General features: G+C 45.6%; 1 protein-coding gene across 1 annotated transcript in view; it reads right to left on the bottom strand.

Annotated features, from left to right (window-relative positions):
- The window catches only part of rusc2 (RUN and SH3 domain containing 2), a 254,883-nt gene extending 244,635 nt beyond the window's left edge, over positions 1–10,248 (bottom strand). The window contains exon 1 of the mRNA XM_070868526.1: positions 10,199–10,248. The gene's annotated coding sequence lies outside the window, so the exon portion shown is untranslated. The remainder of the gene's footprint in view (positions 1–10,198) is intronic.
- Between the last annotated feature and the right edge of the window lie 5,367 nt (positions 10,249–15,615).

Here is a 15,615-nt window from a genome sequence, read left to right as displayed (position 1 = left end):
AAAAAGAGAGAGAAGAAGAAGAAAAAGAGAGAGAGAGAGAGAGGAGAGAGAGAGAAGAAAGAAGAAGAAAAAGAGAGAGAAGAAAAGAGAGAGAAGAAGAGAGAGAGAAAAGGGAAGACCTCCTTCTCCTCCTCCTCCCCCTCTCTCCTCTCCTCCTCCTCCTCCTCCTCTCCCTCCCTCCTTCTCCTCCTCCTCCTCCCCCTCTCTCTCTCCCCCTCCTCCTCCTCCTCCCCCTCCTCCCCTCTCTCTCTCCTCGTTCTCCTCCTCCTCCCTCTCTCTCCTCCTTCTCCTCCTCCTCCTCCCCCTCTCTCTCTCTCCCCCTCCTCCTCCTCCTCCCCCCTCTCTCTCTCTCTCTCCTCCTCCCCCCTCCCCCCCTCTCCTCCTCCTCCTCCTCCCCCCCTCCCCTCCCCTCTCCTCCTCCCCCCCCCTCTCCTCCTCCCCTCTCCTCCTCCTCCTCCCCCCCTCTCCCCCTCTCCTCCTCCTCTCCCCCCTCCTCTCCCCCCTCCTCTCCCCCCTCCTCTCTCCCCCCCCCTCTCTCTCTCTCCTCCCCCTCCCCCCCTCTCTCTCTCTCTCTCTCCCCCTCACCTCTCCCCACCCCTCCCCTCACTGTCAGAAACACAGACACTGAAAGACAGAGACACTGACACTGACAGAGAGTGGGAGAGAGACACACACACACTGGGGGGCCCCATCCCAGCACTCCGTTGGAGGGCTCCCGGTGCTGCAGTCGGTGAGTAGAAATTTTTTTATTTATTGATTTTTTTTGATTGATTTATTGGTTGATTTATTGATTTATCATTTATTATTGATGATGGCTCTTTATTTGTAAAACAGAAGTGTTTAATGTTTGTAAACTTCCCTTTAAACCCTCCCCCCCATTCCCTACGCCTGATTTGTAACCTACGCCTGATTTTGTAAGTGTAGGCAAGGTTTTTCTGAGCGTACAAAAATCTACACTTACTCCATTCTAAGTTCGTTTGGAGTAAGTTTTCACTGCCTAAACTTTCAAAACGGGCGTAAGTGGCCGGACACGCCCCCTTTTGAAAACGAAAATCTGTTCAAAACTGAAACTGTTCTAACTGACTAGAACTGGAGCAAACTAAATGCCGAGAATTGCAATTTCTAAGATACTCCATTCTAAACCAGTTGCTCCAAAAAAAATAGGAGCAACTCAGGCCGAAACTTGGGCCCTATGTTTCTAACACACTGAGGGCTCATCCCCGCAAACAGTGAAGGGAAGAAACAGGAGTTGGGCTGGTCGAATGCTCTTTGAAATCGATCCCATGCTTTACCGAAGGAGGCTCGAGACGACAGAATTAGAGGCCCCAAGCCAGAGAACTGCTCACGTGCAGCAGCTGTTTGTCCGATCGGATTGGGTACCAGCTACTTGTCACGGTCGTGTGTTTTTGCTATATAATTAATGTGTTATATTCCGTCTTAAACTCTGATTAAACACAATATACCCACCAATATACCCAACTGATAGTCTATCAGATCTCCTGCCTGCCCGCCCCCTAGCCCTGGCCGAGTGGCCTCCCGCACAGGCCAGCCTGCTACCTTCTCGGGCTGAGGTTTGAAGATGAAGGTAGGACTTACTTCAATTTTTATTATTGAATTCTTTGTACTTTTTGTTTGTAAGGCTTGGTGGTTTAGATGCAGGCAGGTCCTCTCCGCTTCCCACCCCTAGCCCAGGCCGAATGGCCTCCGATGTACCTACCTGCACCAATTTCTTTAACTCTCCGCAAGGGTTTTCTGAAGTGGCCGCATATGCTGGCCTAAGTAGAAATGAGTAACAATTAGCTGGCCAAAGTTGCCTAAATGGGCAGAACTGGCAGAGGTGGCTGGTAACGCCCCTTTTTGAGAAAAAAAAATCGTAACTAACTCAGTTACGCTGGTGCAAATTGATTGGGGGAAAATGGGGATTTTTAAGTTACACCAGAAAAACCAAGTTACTCCAAAAAAAACCGGAGTAACTCCTGGTCAAAATTGGGCCCAATATACCTTCCAGATTGGGTTTACAGTCAATCTTGATTATTAAAGTTATCAGAGATTGCTTGGCTATTTCTAATACTGTGATGTAAATACTATGTAATACAATGTAAACAGCTGGCACATGTTTAAAATGCCTTCTTCCATAACTTAAGACCTCACAATTGAGTTGAGGATCTTTTAAAATTAAATGTCATCTAATTCACTTCTAACACTGTTCAGAAAGAAACAGTGCGCTCAACATTTCCACTTATTTAGAGCAGATTAAATATGCTGCAGGCATTGGAAATGAAATAGTTAGGAAAATATTAGTGTATATTTTCCAGCATGAAACACATGAGTGAGGGAATGGGAAATCAGATTGGAAAGCCTTGCACTGGATCCCTGCCAATTAGCACAGCTCATGAAATCAGAGAGTTCAACTTATATATTAAAAGCAATGTTCTCCCATTTTTCTCAAAATAAGTGATTGTCAGGCTTTTCAGCAAGTGATTTCTTAAAAGGGCGGCCTGCTGTATTTTTCACCGGAACCTTTTTTATTGTAGAATTTAAATGCGCCTTGTTGAGAGCTGAATTTCAGTTGGGGTTTTATAGCTACATATTGGTTGTAATTTTGGCTGGCATTTTGGTAGCAAAATTTTTATTGCTACAATTAAAAATCTGGATGTCTGAATACTTTTGTGCACTCCTCCTTTTGAATTTTTTGAATGAGAAGAAAGTGGATGTTAGGGCAATGCCAGCAGATGCTGATCAGCCACCCCTGCCCTTGTGTACACAGCTGTGTCTACAGACGCAGGCACACCTACCGAAGAAAGTCCAAGGAAAGCTGCCTTTGTAGGCAATAACCAAGTTGTGTGGTTTGCTGAAAACTGACCTGCAGAGAGCTTCCACTACTTTTAGCACTACCAGTAGCTGTTAAATTCACCATAGCCCTGAACTGGTTTGGCTCAGGGACACTGCAAAGTAGCATAGAGGACATCAACACCACCAGTCAATTCATAGTGCACCAATGTATCAAGCAGGCCACTGGTGTATTGCTTGCCAGGGCAAATGCATTCATTACTTTATCCACCAAAAACTGATAGAAGGAGGGGGTACTAAATTTTTTCTACATTGCAGGCTTCCCCAATATCTGGTGCATTATCGATGGTACCCAGGTGTCCTGAGCTGTTGCACACATCAGTGTGCAAGTGGTCAGTGACTGACAACATAAGAATTTCAGGTCATTACTAGCATCTCGGGCAACAGTCTGACACCTTTAATTTAAAGCATCCTGGGCTACTGAAGGAGACAGCAGACTGATAGGTGGTGGCAATTTTGTTTACTGCTCACTGGAAACTGACCATCAATGTGTGTACCTGAAATATACTATTTATCATGTAAAGTCATTTCAAAGGCCAGATGAGTAGTCTCTGTCTAGATAGTTGCATAACAGGTGCTAATTGCCAAGTTCAACTGTTGCCTTTGAACCCCATTCTGTTTGACAGGATTCTTCATCATCATCATAGGCAGTCCCTCAAAAATCAAGACAGACTTGCTTCCACTCAAAGTGAGTTCTCAGGTGACTGAACAGTCCAATACGAGAATTATAGTCTCTGTCACTGGTAGGACAGACATTTGTTGGATGAAAGGGTGGGTGGGGAGTCTGGTTTGCCGCACGCTCCTTCCGTTGCCTGCGCTTGTTTTCTGCATTCTCTCGGCAACGAGACTAGAGGTGCTCAGCGCCCTCCCTGATGCTCTTCCTCCACTTAAGGCGGTCTTGGGCCAGGGACTCCCAGGTGTCGGTGGGGATGTTGCACTTTATCAAGGAAGTTTTGAGGGTATGCTTGAAATGTTTCCTCTTCCCACCTGGGGCTCGCTTGCTGTGTAGGAGTTCCGAGTAGAATGCTTGCTTTGGGAGTCTTGTATCGGGTATGCGAACAATGTGGCCTGCCCAACAGAGCTGGTTGAGTGTGGTCAGTGCTTCGATGGTGGGGACGTTGGTGCATCTGTCCTCCCAGGGGATTTGCAGAATCTTGCAGAGACATCGTTGGTGGTAATTCTCCAGCGATTTGAGGTGTTGACAGGATTATCTGCTACGAAGTTATCCCATTTGACCCAATTCAGCCTTCAAAATGGCATGAGAACATAACTGGGGGTCCTACCAAGAAGTTGACAATCGAGGGAAAGCAAAAACTCACAATACCCAATTTTACATATATGTTTCATATTATAGATAATAGTCATACTTGCACGTTATTGCAGAGTAATTCGACTGATTCGTAAGTCTGAGATGAGTAAAGTTCTGTAATCAAGTGAAATTTTCCACGCTTACTCTTACTTCCGCTTAATTTCATTTTTAAATAAACCCCAAGAGTTTATAGCCTGAGATAAATGTTCTGCAATGTGTTATTTCTCAACTTATTGAACAGATCCAAAGTGTTCGAGACATTTTGTACTTATTCATTGAGAATTATATGCAGAATAAGCTATTTAATTTTCACTTTAAGCACTCTACCTCCCAAATTACTTCACTCACAAGGTTACTTTTCCATTTCTACGAAATGTAGCTCTTTGCGACAAGAGATGACCAAATCATAACATGCACCCACGATGTATCCATGTATGATTAAAGAAACATGCATTCTCCAACTAGGCTTTGTGTTCTCACCTATAAAGATGCAAAGGTGACCAGCTATAGTTTTAAGTTCAATTTTAAAAGTTTTCCCTTAATTTGTGAGAGAGTTGCAAGATTCTTCGAGTGCTTTGCAGGCGGTTTCAGTCAAGGCATAACAGATTGGGAGGAAATTCTGTGCCATGCATACTTTGTTTATCTAATTTGTATAGGGAAGGTCTCAGTAATCTCTTCTATATCTGGTTCCTTGCCACGTATTATTGGCTCCAGTTCCCGTGTTTTATTACAGACACTGTGTGCATTGCCGTTCACAGTTTAACTCACTTTTAATAGCAGTTCCTCTCAATTTAATTTTAGCCATCTTGTTCTATAACTCTATTTACTATTTTATAACTATTCACTGGACATTTATGTCCTCTCCTCTCCTTTCCCATTTCATTTATATTTAGGGTTGTTTCATTTCTTGTAGATCCCTCCCCCGTCTTATGAGTTTAGAGCCTTTACCATCTCCCTACTTGCCCTTTGTTGCCTTTACCACCTTCCTACTTACCCTTTGTTAGAACACTGATCAGGTGAGCCCATCCCATCGGTACAGCTCCTTCCTGTCCCAGTACTGGTGTCAGTGTCCCATGAAAAGGAAACCCCCTTTCCCACACAAGCCCTTTAGCTACATGTTAATTCTCCTGATCTGTCCGTCTCTATTTGCACATGATCCAGAGATTATTACCATCGAGGTCCTGTCTTTTAATTTAGCTCCTAACTCCTGATACGCCCTCAGCAGGACCTCTTCCCTGTTCCTCTATATGTCATTTATCTGCCCCCCCTCACCTCCAACCACCACCACCACCACCACCACCACTTCCTTTCAGCTGCCTTGAAATTTCACTTATCCTGGCATTGTGTAGGCAACACACTCTTCAGGACTCTCGTTCATGGCAGAGGATCCTACCTAACCCCCTAATTATAGAATCCCCCATCACTACCACATTTCTATTCTGCTCTTTCTCTCCCACCCACCCCCCCTCCTCCCTGGACAGCCTTCTGAGCCAAAGTGCCTTGGTCTGCATTGTGGCTGTCCTCCCCACAGCCTTTCTCCCTGTCCTCACAGGTAGCGAGTACATTGTACCTCTTTCTCAATCTCTGAGGTGTGACTGTGTTCTGGATAAACATTTCCAGAATTTCCTCCCCCTCCCTTATGTTTTGGAGTCTCTCTAACTTGCACTCCAGCTCAATGACTCTGAGCCAGAGTGACTCAAGGCAGAGACATTTCCTGCAGATGTGGAATCCAGGATAGTCTCGCTGTCCACAAACTCCCACACACTATAGCCCCTTCCATCTCATCTTTTTTATTTATTTGTTTACTGATAGTCTGAATTAAAATTAGGTAGACTGCTTTTGTTCAAAAAAACTAATTATTTACTGTTTTCACACCCAAGAGCAAAAAAATAAAAAATGCATTATTACCAACCAATCACCAACTTGTTTTCCTGGGACATCATCAGGTCTGGGAGTTGTTTACTCCAGTCAAATGGACGCCACTGGAAAATCTCACGCTTTTTGAAACCCGGTTTAGTTGTCCTGGTTCTTTATCTTTGGTTCTTACCTTATCTTAATCTATATTTGTTTATAGGTAATTACCTTTTAGTCTGTTTTAAGGTTTTTTAATTCTCTTTTTACACACTAACTTGTACTAAGCACTACTTACTGCCTCAAGTTTACACAAACCACTACAAGTGTTAACGGCAAACGAAGCCCCTCCTATCCCCTCTACACCAAATTCCTACTCTAACCAAAGTTGAAACTTTCCACTCTGTTCATGATTAAATCAGTACACTTTGCGATCTGTGGTTACATCTGTGCTGCAGCTCTCATCTTCTCCTTTACATATTACAATAACAGTGTATACACCAACAGGCAATAGTTCTGGGCCGATTTAGATCAGCTGCTCAATTTATCAAAACTGCTGCATCTTTTTAAACCACATTATTAATTGATTGAATGGAAGACTCCTCGTGGGTACTTCTGCATCACAACTATACTACTAGTTGCACAGTAAAATATACATAAAGCTTTACTAATTTACTAATAAAAACAAAATAACCGATGAAGGGCTAGGATGTTTATACAAGGGGAAGTGTTTAAACTTTATTTACAATTCACTGCCGTGGTCTTATGTTGATGACCCTCACCGATTAAATATAAATAATTATACTTTTATACAATAGATTTTTTAAATATCGAACTTTAAAATGTATAAAGTCCAAGAACTGCCTCAATCATCAAAAAAACTGTTAGTAATACCACAGAGAAAAAATGACAAATACAGAAAATCTTGAAACAAAATAATAGAAAATATTGGAAATACACAGATCACTCAGCATCTGCAAAGAAGAAAAACAAATTAATGTTCCAGGAATACAGATCATGACTGACCTGCTATGTACACGAGTATTTTCTATTTCTGTTAGTGAAATAACAGCTTATATTTCATTGATACATCCATCATGTAACAAAATGTTAATGTTCTAAATCACCAGCAGACTTTTCCCATATACTCATTTTGTTTCTTTAAGCACTGTTTTACCGATATTACCCCCCATTTTCAACAATACCAACTTGCATTTATATAGCACCTTTAAACATCGTAAAATGTTCCAAGGTGCTTCATAGGAGTGTAATAAGGCAAAAAAAAAATCACACTGAGCCAAAGGAAAAAATATTAGGAGGGGTAGCTAAAAGATTAGTCAGGATGTAGGTTTTAAAAGAACTTAAATGAGTAGGGAGAGGCAGAGAGGTTTGGGGACAGAATTTCAGAGCTTAGAGCTGATCACATGGCCATATTTAGTGGGGTGAAAGGAGTGGGGGATGTATAACAGGCAGAGTTGGAGGAACGCAGAGTTTTCAGACGGTTGCAGAGCTGAAGGAGGTTACAGATAGAGAGGGGCGAAGCCATGAAGGGATTTGAATGCAAGGATGAGAATTTTAAACTTGAGGTGTTAGTGGATCAGGAGTCAATGTAGGTCAGCAAGCACAGGGGTGATGGGTGAATAGAAACATAGAAAATAGGTGCAGGAGTAGGCCATTCGGCCCTTCTAGTCTGCACCGCCATTCAATGAGTTCATGGCTGAACATGCAACTTCAGTACCCCCTTCCTGCTTTCTCGCCATACCCCTTGATCCCCCTAGTAGTAAGGACTTCATCTAACTCCTTTTTGAATATATTTAGTGAATTGGCCTCAACTACTTTCTGTGGTAGAGAATTCCACAGGTTCACCACTCTCTGGGTGAAGAAGTTTCTCCTCATCTCGATCCTAAATGGCTTACCCCTTATCCTTAGACTGTGACCCCTGGTTCTGGACTTCCCCAACATTGGGAACATTCTTCCTGCATCTAACCTGTCTAAACCCGTCAGAATTTTAAACATTTCTATGAGGTCCCCTCTCATTCGTCTGAACTCCCGTGAATACAAGCCCAGTTGATCCAGTCTTTCTTGATATGTCAGTCCCACCATCCTGGGAATCAGTCTGCACTCCCTCAATAGCAAGAATGTCCTTCCTCAAGTTAGGAGACCAAAACTGTACACAATACTCCAGGTGTGGCCTCACCAAGGCCCTGTACAACTGTAGCAACACCTCCCTGCCCCTGTACTCAAATCCCCTCGCTATGAAGGCCAACATGCCATTTGCTTTCTTAACCGCCTGCTGTACCTGCATGCCAACCTTCAATGACTGATGTACCATGACACCCAGGTCTCGTTGCACCTCCCCTTTTCCTAATCTGTCACCATTCAGATAATAGTCTGTCTCTCTGTTTTTACCACCAAAGTGGATAACCTCACATTTATCCACATTATACTTCATCTGCCATGCATTTGCCCACTCACCTAATCTATCCAAGTCATTCTGCAGCCTCATAGCATCCTCCTCGCAACTCACACTGCCACCCAACTTAGTGTCATCCGCAAATTTGGAGATACTACATTTAATCCCCTCGTCTAAATCATTAATGTACAATGTAAACAGCTGGGGGCCCAGCACAGAACCTTGCGGTACCCCACTAGTCACTGCCTGCCATTCTGAAAAGTACCCATTTACTCCTACTCTGGGACTTGCAGGTTAGAATATGGACAGCAGAGTTTTTCCCACGAACAAAAGCATACGAATATCACTCCCCTGCATTAGGTCCTGTGGTCTACCACTGTTAATCTTTGCTTACATAACACTGACTAGACTTCCAAAGTCACCTAATGGTTGTAAAGTTCTTGAGAACCATGATAAGGTATATTCGATCTCTCCATATTCCCGCTCCTTATTCCCCTTTCCCAGTCTTATCACCTTGTATTTGTCTACATTAGTTAACACCTGGCACTCAGCAGCCCCTCCCCAATCTATCCAAATCCATCTGCATTTGATCTGCTTGTTCTCCATTACTTGCAGTCCCTCGGCCCACGTTTAGTACTGCAGCAAACAACTCTGTCCCCACTTCAGCTTCGTTTATGTACAATGTAAACAATGATACCCCAGCACAAACCCCGAAGCACCCTGCTATCAAGCTCCTCCATTCTGAAGTAGCTCAATGGACTCCTCCGATTGAGCTACTACCCTGCAGAAACCTATCGCATTCCACGTTTTCTTGTCCACCAATCTCGTATATATCACTGTATCCAAGGCTTTGCTATTTTCTTCTGAAAGTTTCTAATGTAACTCCACACTTTTAAACCATTTAACTTTGCGTATTCGCTTTACTTGTGTTAAAATACTTATCTGATTGGTGTGATACCATTGAGATTAGACTGATCAATTCCGCCTCATTTCTGCAATTTATTAAATTACAGCAGTGAGTTGCTGATTGACAAATGGAACAGAAGAAAACACACGAACTATTGCAGTTGATAGAATAACCACAGCAATATTAGAATATCAACGCAAGGCAGAATAATCACAGCAGTATCAGAATAACCACATCAATATCACCACAATATGCTGTCTGGTCCGCTGAGATTTCCAGCATTTTCTGTTTTTATTTCACAATATTAGTAGTGCAAGGCAAATTAAACACGTTTTCTCACTGTAACCAAGCACTCCCGTGAATTCTGTCCGCGACTGTACTTGCATCTATCTCTCTCCATTGGTAAAACATGGAATCCATTGGGGAAACCTACACATTGTGGTAAAACAGTACAGCTCAACCTTAATCCAAACGTTGCGTTGCATATTCCAGTGCCACCCGCAAACTCCCCATTCGCACCCGAGCCCCATCTCCAGCTGAGACCCAGCAGTAAAGCCTGCAGACGGGAATCCCGGGGGACAGCAGGGAGCCGCTTCCCAGCAGAGACACGGTGCGAGATGACAGCCACTTACTGCCTAGAAGGGGGGGGGGCAGAAGGGGCAACTCGACAGCCGGAGGCTCCCGAGGCCGGAGGCTGTCACCGGGGAGACGAAAAATCAACAACAAACACAATCGGCGAGCCGCTGCAGCTATCCCTCACTCATCCCTCCCTCCTCCCTCCTCCCTCCTCCCCTCTGTCTGTCTGTCTGTCTCTCTCTCTCTCTCTCTCTCCTCTGCCCCCGGCCCGACCCGACCCACACACACTCACCGACCCGCTCTCCCCGAGCCCGGGCTCCCGCCGCCCGCACAAAGCTCCGTTTCCACTGGTTACCGAGCCTGGGCAACACATACGTCACAACATCCCACCCCTCACTTCCGTCAATCATCCATTGACGCCTGGCCCTCCGCCGCGGCGAGTTCCACGCTCTGTCCACCCAGCCCTATCCCAACCTTAACCTTCACTCCCAGCCCAATCCAAACTTCACTCCCAGCCCAATCCAAACTTCACTCCCAACCTTCATTCAGCCCGACCCAGCTCCGTCCAGATATAGCTCACTGCACCCAGCTCGGCTCACTCCCCATCCCCCACCTAGCTCACTCCCCATCCCCCACCTAGCTCACTCCCCCCCAACACCCACTCAGCTCACTCCCCATCCCCCACCTAGCTCACTCCCCATCCCCCACCTAGCTCACTCCCCCCCAACACCCACTCAGCTCACTCCCCATCCCCCACCTAGCTCACTCCCCCCCAACACCCACTCAGCTCACTCCCCATCCCCCACCTAGCTCACTCCCCCCCAACACCCACTCAGCTCACTCCCCATCCCCCACCTAGCTCACTCCCCCCCAACACCCACTCAGCTCACTCCCCCCATTCCCCATCCAGCTCACACCCCAGCCCCCACCCAGCTCACTCCCCACCTGCCACTCAGCTCCCTTCCCTCTCCGCATAGCTCAGACCAACCGAGCTCCAGCTCACTCCCCACCCAGCCCATTCTCCCCTCCCCCCCCCCCCTCGCCCCAGCTCCAGCCCAAGCCCAGCGTGCACTCCATGCAGATACAGCTCAGTATGAAGCCAGCTCACTCCCCTCTCTGCCCAGCTCAGACTAGTCGAGCTCCAATTCACAGGTAGGAAGCAAAGCGTAATGGTTGATGGTTTTTTTTGCGACAGGAAGGATGTTTCCAGTGGGGTTCCGCAGAGCTCAGTGCGAGGTCCCTTGCTTTTTGTGATATACATCAATGATCTAGACATGGATATAGGGAGTATGTTTAAGAAGGTTGAAGATGATACTAAAATCATCTGGGAGGTTGATAATGAAGAAGAAAGCTGCGGATTACAGGAAGATATCAATGTACTGGTCAGGTGGGCAGTACTCAGAAACATAGAAAATAGGTGCAGGAGTAGGTCATCCGGCCCTTCGAGCCTGCACCACCATTCGATAAGATCATGGCTGATCATTCCCTCAGTACCCCTTTCCTGCTTTCTCTCCATACCCCTTGATCCCCTTAGCCGTAAGGGCCTTATCTAACTCCCTCTTGAATATATCCAATGAACTGGCATCAACAACTCTCTGCGGCAGGGAATTCCACAGGTTAACAACTCTCTTGAGTGAAGAAGTTTCTCCTTATCTCAGTCCTAAATGGCCTTCCCCTTATCCTAAGGCTGTATCCCCTGGTTCTGGACTTCCCCAACATCGGGAACAATCTACCCGCATTGAACCTGTCCCATCCCGTCAGAATCTTATATGTTTCTATGAGATGCCCTCTCATCCATTTAAACTCCAATGTATAAAGGCCCAGTTGATTCAGTTTCTCCTCATATGTCAGTCCAGCCATCCCTGGAATCAGTCTGGTGAACCTTCGCTGCACTCCCTCAATAGCAAGAACTTCCTTCCTCAGATTAGGAGACCAAAACTGAACACAATATTCCAGGTGAGGCCTCACCCAAGGCCCTGTATAACTGCAGTAAGACCTCCCTGCTCCTATACTCAAATCCCCTTGCTATGAAGGCCAACATACCATTTGTCTTCTTTACTGCCTGCTGTACCTGTATGCCAACTTTCAATGATTGATGAACCATGACACCCAGGTCTCGTTGCACCTCCCCTTTTTCTAATCTGCCGCCATTCAGATAGTATTCTGCCTTCGCGTTTTTGCCCCCAGAGTGGATAACCTCACATTTATCCACATTATACTGCATCTGCCATGCATTTGCCCATTCACCTAGCCTGTCTAAGTCACCCTGCAGCCTCTTAGCGTCCCCCTCACAACTCACACTGCCACCCAGTTTAGTGTCAGCTGCAAACTTGGAATATTACACTCAATTCATTCATCCAAATCATTGATGTATATTGTAAATAGCTGGGGTCCCAGCACTGAGCCCTGCGGCACCCCACTAGTCACTGCCTGCCATTCTGAAAAGGACCTGTTTATCCCGACTCTGCTTCCTGTCTGCCAACCAGTTCTTTATCCACGTCAGTATATTATCTCCAATACCATGTGCTTTGATTTTGCACACCAATCTCTTGTGTGGGACCTTGTCAAAAGCCTTTTGAAAGTCCAAATACACCACATCCACTGGTTCTCCCTTGTCCATTCTACTAGTTACATCCTCAAAAAATTCCAGAAGATTTGTCAAGAATGATTTCCCCTTCATAAATCCATGCTGACTTGGACCGATCCTGTCACTGCTTTCCAAATGCACTGCTATTTCATCCTTAATAATTGATTCCAACATTTTCCCCACCACTGATGTTAGGCTAACCGGTCTATAATTACCCACTTTCTCTCTCCCTCCCTTTTAAAAAAAATGGTGTTACATTAGCTACCCTCCAGTCCATAGGAACTGATCCCGAGTCGATAGGGCCACCTCCTTAAGTACTCTGGGATGCAGACTATCAGGCCCGGGGAGTTATCGGCCTTCAATCCCGTCAATTTCCCGACACAATTTCCCGCCTAATAAGGATATCTTTCAGTTCCTCCTTCTCACTAAACCCTTGGGCCCCGAGTACTTCCGGAATGTTATTTGTGTCTTCCTTCGTGAAGACAAAACCAAAGTATTTGTTCAATTGGTCTGCCATTTCTTTGTTCCCCATTATAAATTCACCTGAATCCGACTGCAAGGGACCTACGTTTGTCTTCACTAATCTTTTTCTCTTCACATATCTATAGAACAGTGGCAAATGGAATTTAATCTAGAGAAGTGTATCCGCCTCCAGCTCCTGACGGACTGCGTTGCGGAGTTGGAGCTGAGGGTGGATTCACTCTGGAGCATCCACGATGCTGAGAATGACGTGAGTAGCACGTGTAGCGAGTTGGTCTTACCGCAGGTGAAGGGTCCACAGCCAGATAGGGAATGGAAGACCAGCAGGAAGAGCAATGCAAGAAAGGTAGTGCAGGGGTCCCCTGTGGTCATCCCCCTGCAAAACAGATACACTGCTTTGAGTACTGTTGAGGGGGATGACTCATCAGGGGAGGGCAGCAGCAGCCAAGTTCATGGCACCGTGGCTGGCTCTGTTGAACAGGAGGGGAGGAAAAAGAGTGGGAGAGCGATAGTGATAGGGGATTCAATTGTAAGGGGAATAGATAGGCGTTTCTACGGCCGCAACCGAGACTCCAAGGTGGTATCTTGCCTCCCTGGTGCAAGGGTCAAGGATGTCTCTGAGCGGGTGCAGGACATTCTAAAAAATGAGGGAAAACAGCCAGTTGTCGTGGTGCACGTTGGTACCAACGACATAGGTAAAAAAAAAAGGGATGAGGTCCTACGAAACGAATTTAAGGAGCTAGGAGCTAAATTAAAAAGTAGGACCTCAAAAGTAGTAATCTCGGGATCGCTACCAGTGCCACGTGCTAGTCAGCGTAGGAATCGCAGGATAGCGCAGATGAATACATGGCTTGAGCAGTGGTGCAGCAGGGAGAGATTCAAATTTCTGGGGCATTGGAACCGGTTCTGGGGGAGGTGGGACCAGTACAAAGCGGACGGTCTGCACCTGGGCAGGACCGGAACCAATGTCCTAGGGGGAGTGTTTGCTAGTGCTGTTGGGGAGAAGTTAAACTAATATGGTAGGGGGATGGGAATCAATGCAGGGAGACAGAGGGAAACAAAAAGGAGACAAAAGCAAAAGACAGAAAGGAGATGAGGAAAAGTGGAGGGCAGAGAAACCCAAGACAAAAAACAAAAAGGGCCACTGTACAGCAAAATTCTAAAAGGAAAAAGGGTGTTAAAAAAACAAGCCTGAAGGCTTTGTGTCTTAATGCAAGGAGTATCCGTAATAAGGTGGATGAATTAACTGTGCAAATAGATGTTAACAAATATGATGTGATTGGGATTACGGAGATGTGGCTCCAGGATGATCAGGGCTGGGAACTCAACATCCAGGGGTATTCAACATTCAGGAAGGATAGAATAAAAGGAAAAGGAGGTGGGGTAGCATTGCTGGTTAAAGAAGAGATTAATGCAATAGTTAGAATGGACATTAGCTTGGATGATGTGGAATCTATATGGGTAGAGCTGCAGAACACCAAAGGGAGTTGTGTACAGACCTCCAAACAGTAGTAGTAATGTTGGGGAGGGCATCAAACAGGAAATTAGGGGTGCATGCAATAAGGGTGCAGCAGTTATAGTGGGTGACTTTAATATGCACATAGATTGGGCTAACCAAACTGGAAGCAATACGGTGGAGGAGGATTTCCTGGAGTGCATAAGGGATGGTTTTCTAGACCAATATGTCGAGGAACCAACTCGGGGGGAGGCCATCTTAGACTGGGTGTTGTGTAATGAGAGAGGATTAATTAGCAATACCGTTGTGCGAGGCCCCTTGGGGAAGAGTGACCATAATATGGTGGAATTCTGCATTAGGATGGAGAATGAAACAGTTAATTCAGAGACCATGGTCCAGAACTTAAAGAAGGGTAACTTTGAAGGCGTGAATTGGCTAGGATTGATTGGCGAATGATACTTAAGGGGTTGACTGTGGATGGGCAATGGCAGACATTTAGAGACCGCATGGATGAACTACAACAATTGTACATTCCTGTCTGGCGTAAAAATAAAAAAGGGAAGGTGGATCAACCGTGGCTATCAAGGAAATCAGGGATAGTATTAAAGCCAAGGAAGTGGCATACAAATTGGCCAGAAATAGCAGTGAACCCGGAGACTGGGAGAAATTTAGAACTCAGCAGAGGAGGACAAAGGGTTTGATTGGGGCAGGGAAAATGGAGTACGAGAAGAAGCTTGCGGGGAACATTAAAACGGATTGCAAAAGTTTCTATAGATATGTAAAGAGAAAAAGGTTAGTAAAGACAAACGTAGGTCCCCTGCAGTCAGAATCAGGGGAAGTCATAACGGGGAACAAAGAAATGGCGGACCAATTGAACAAGGCTACTTCCAACATTCCAATTCTGTCTTCTTCCTCAAGACACAATATATTCTGCTTGCCTTCAGCCTTTAGCTAAGAACAAAGAAATGGCAGACCAATTGAACAAGTACTTTGGTTCGGTATTCACTAAGGAGGACACAAACAACCTTCCGGATATGAGGGGTCAGAGGGTCTAGTAAGGAGGAGGAACTGAGGGAAATCCTTATTAGTCGGGAAATTGTGTTGGGGAAATTAATGGGATTGAAGGCCGATAAATCCCCACGGCCTAATGGACTGCATCCTAGAGTACTTAAGGAGGTGGCCTTGG

Source organism: Pristiophorus japonicus, chromosome 2, assembly GCF_044704955.1.
Source record: "Pristiophorus japonicus isolate sPriJap1 chromosome 2, sPriJap1.hap1, whole genome shotgun sequence".
In the NCBI taxonomy this organism is placed as follows: Eukaryota; Metazoa; Chordata; class Chondrichthyes; family Pristiophoridae; genus Pristiophorus; species Pristiophorus japonicus.
This window is presented reverse-complemented; position numbering and strand designations above follow the sequence as displayed.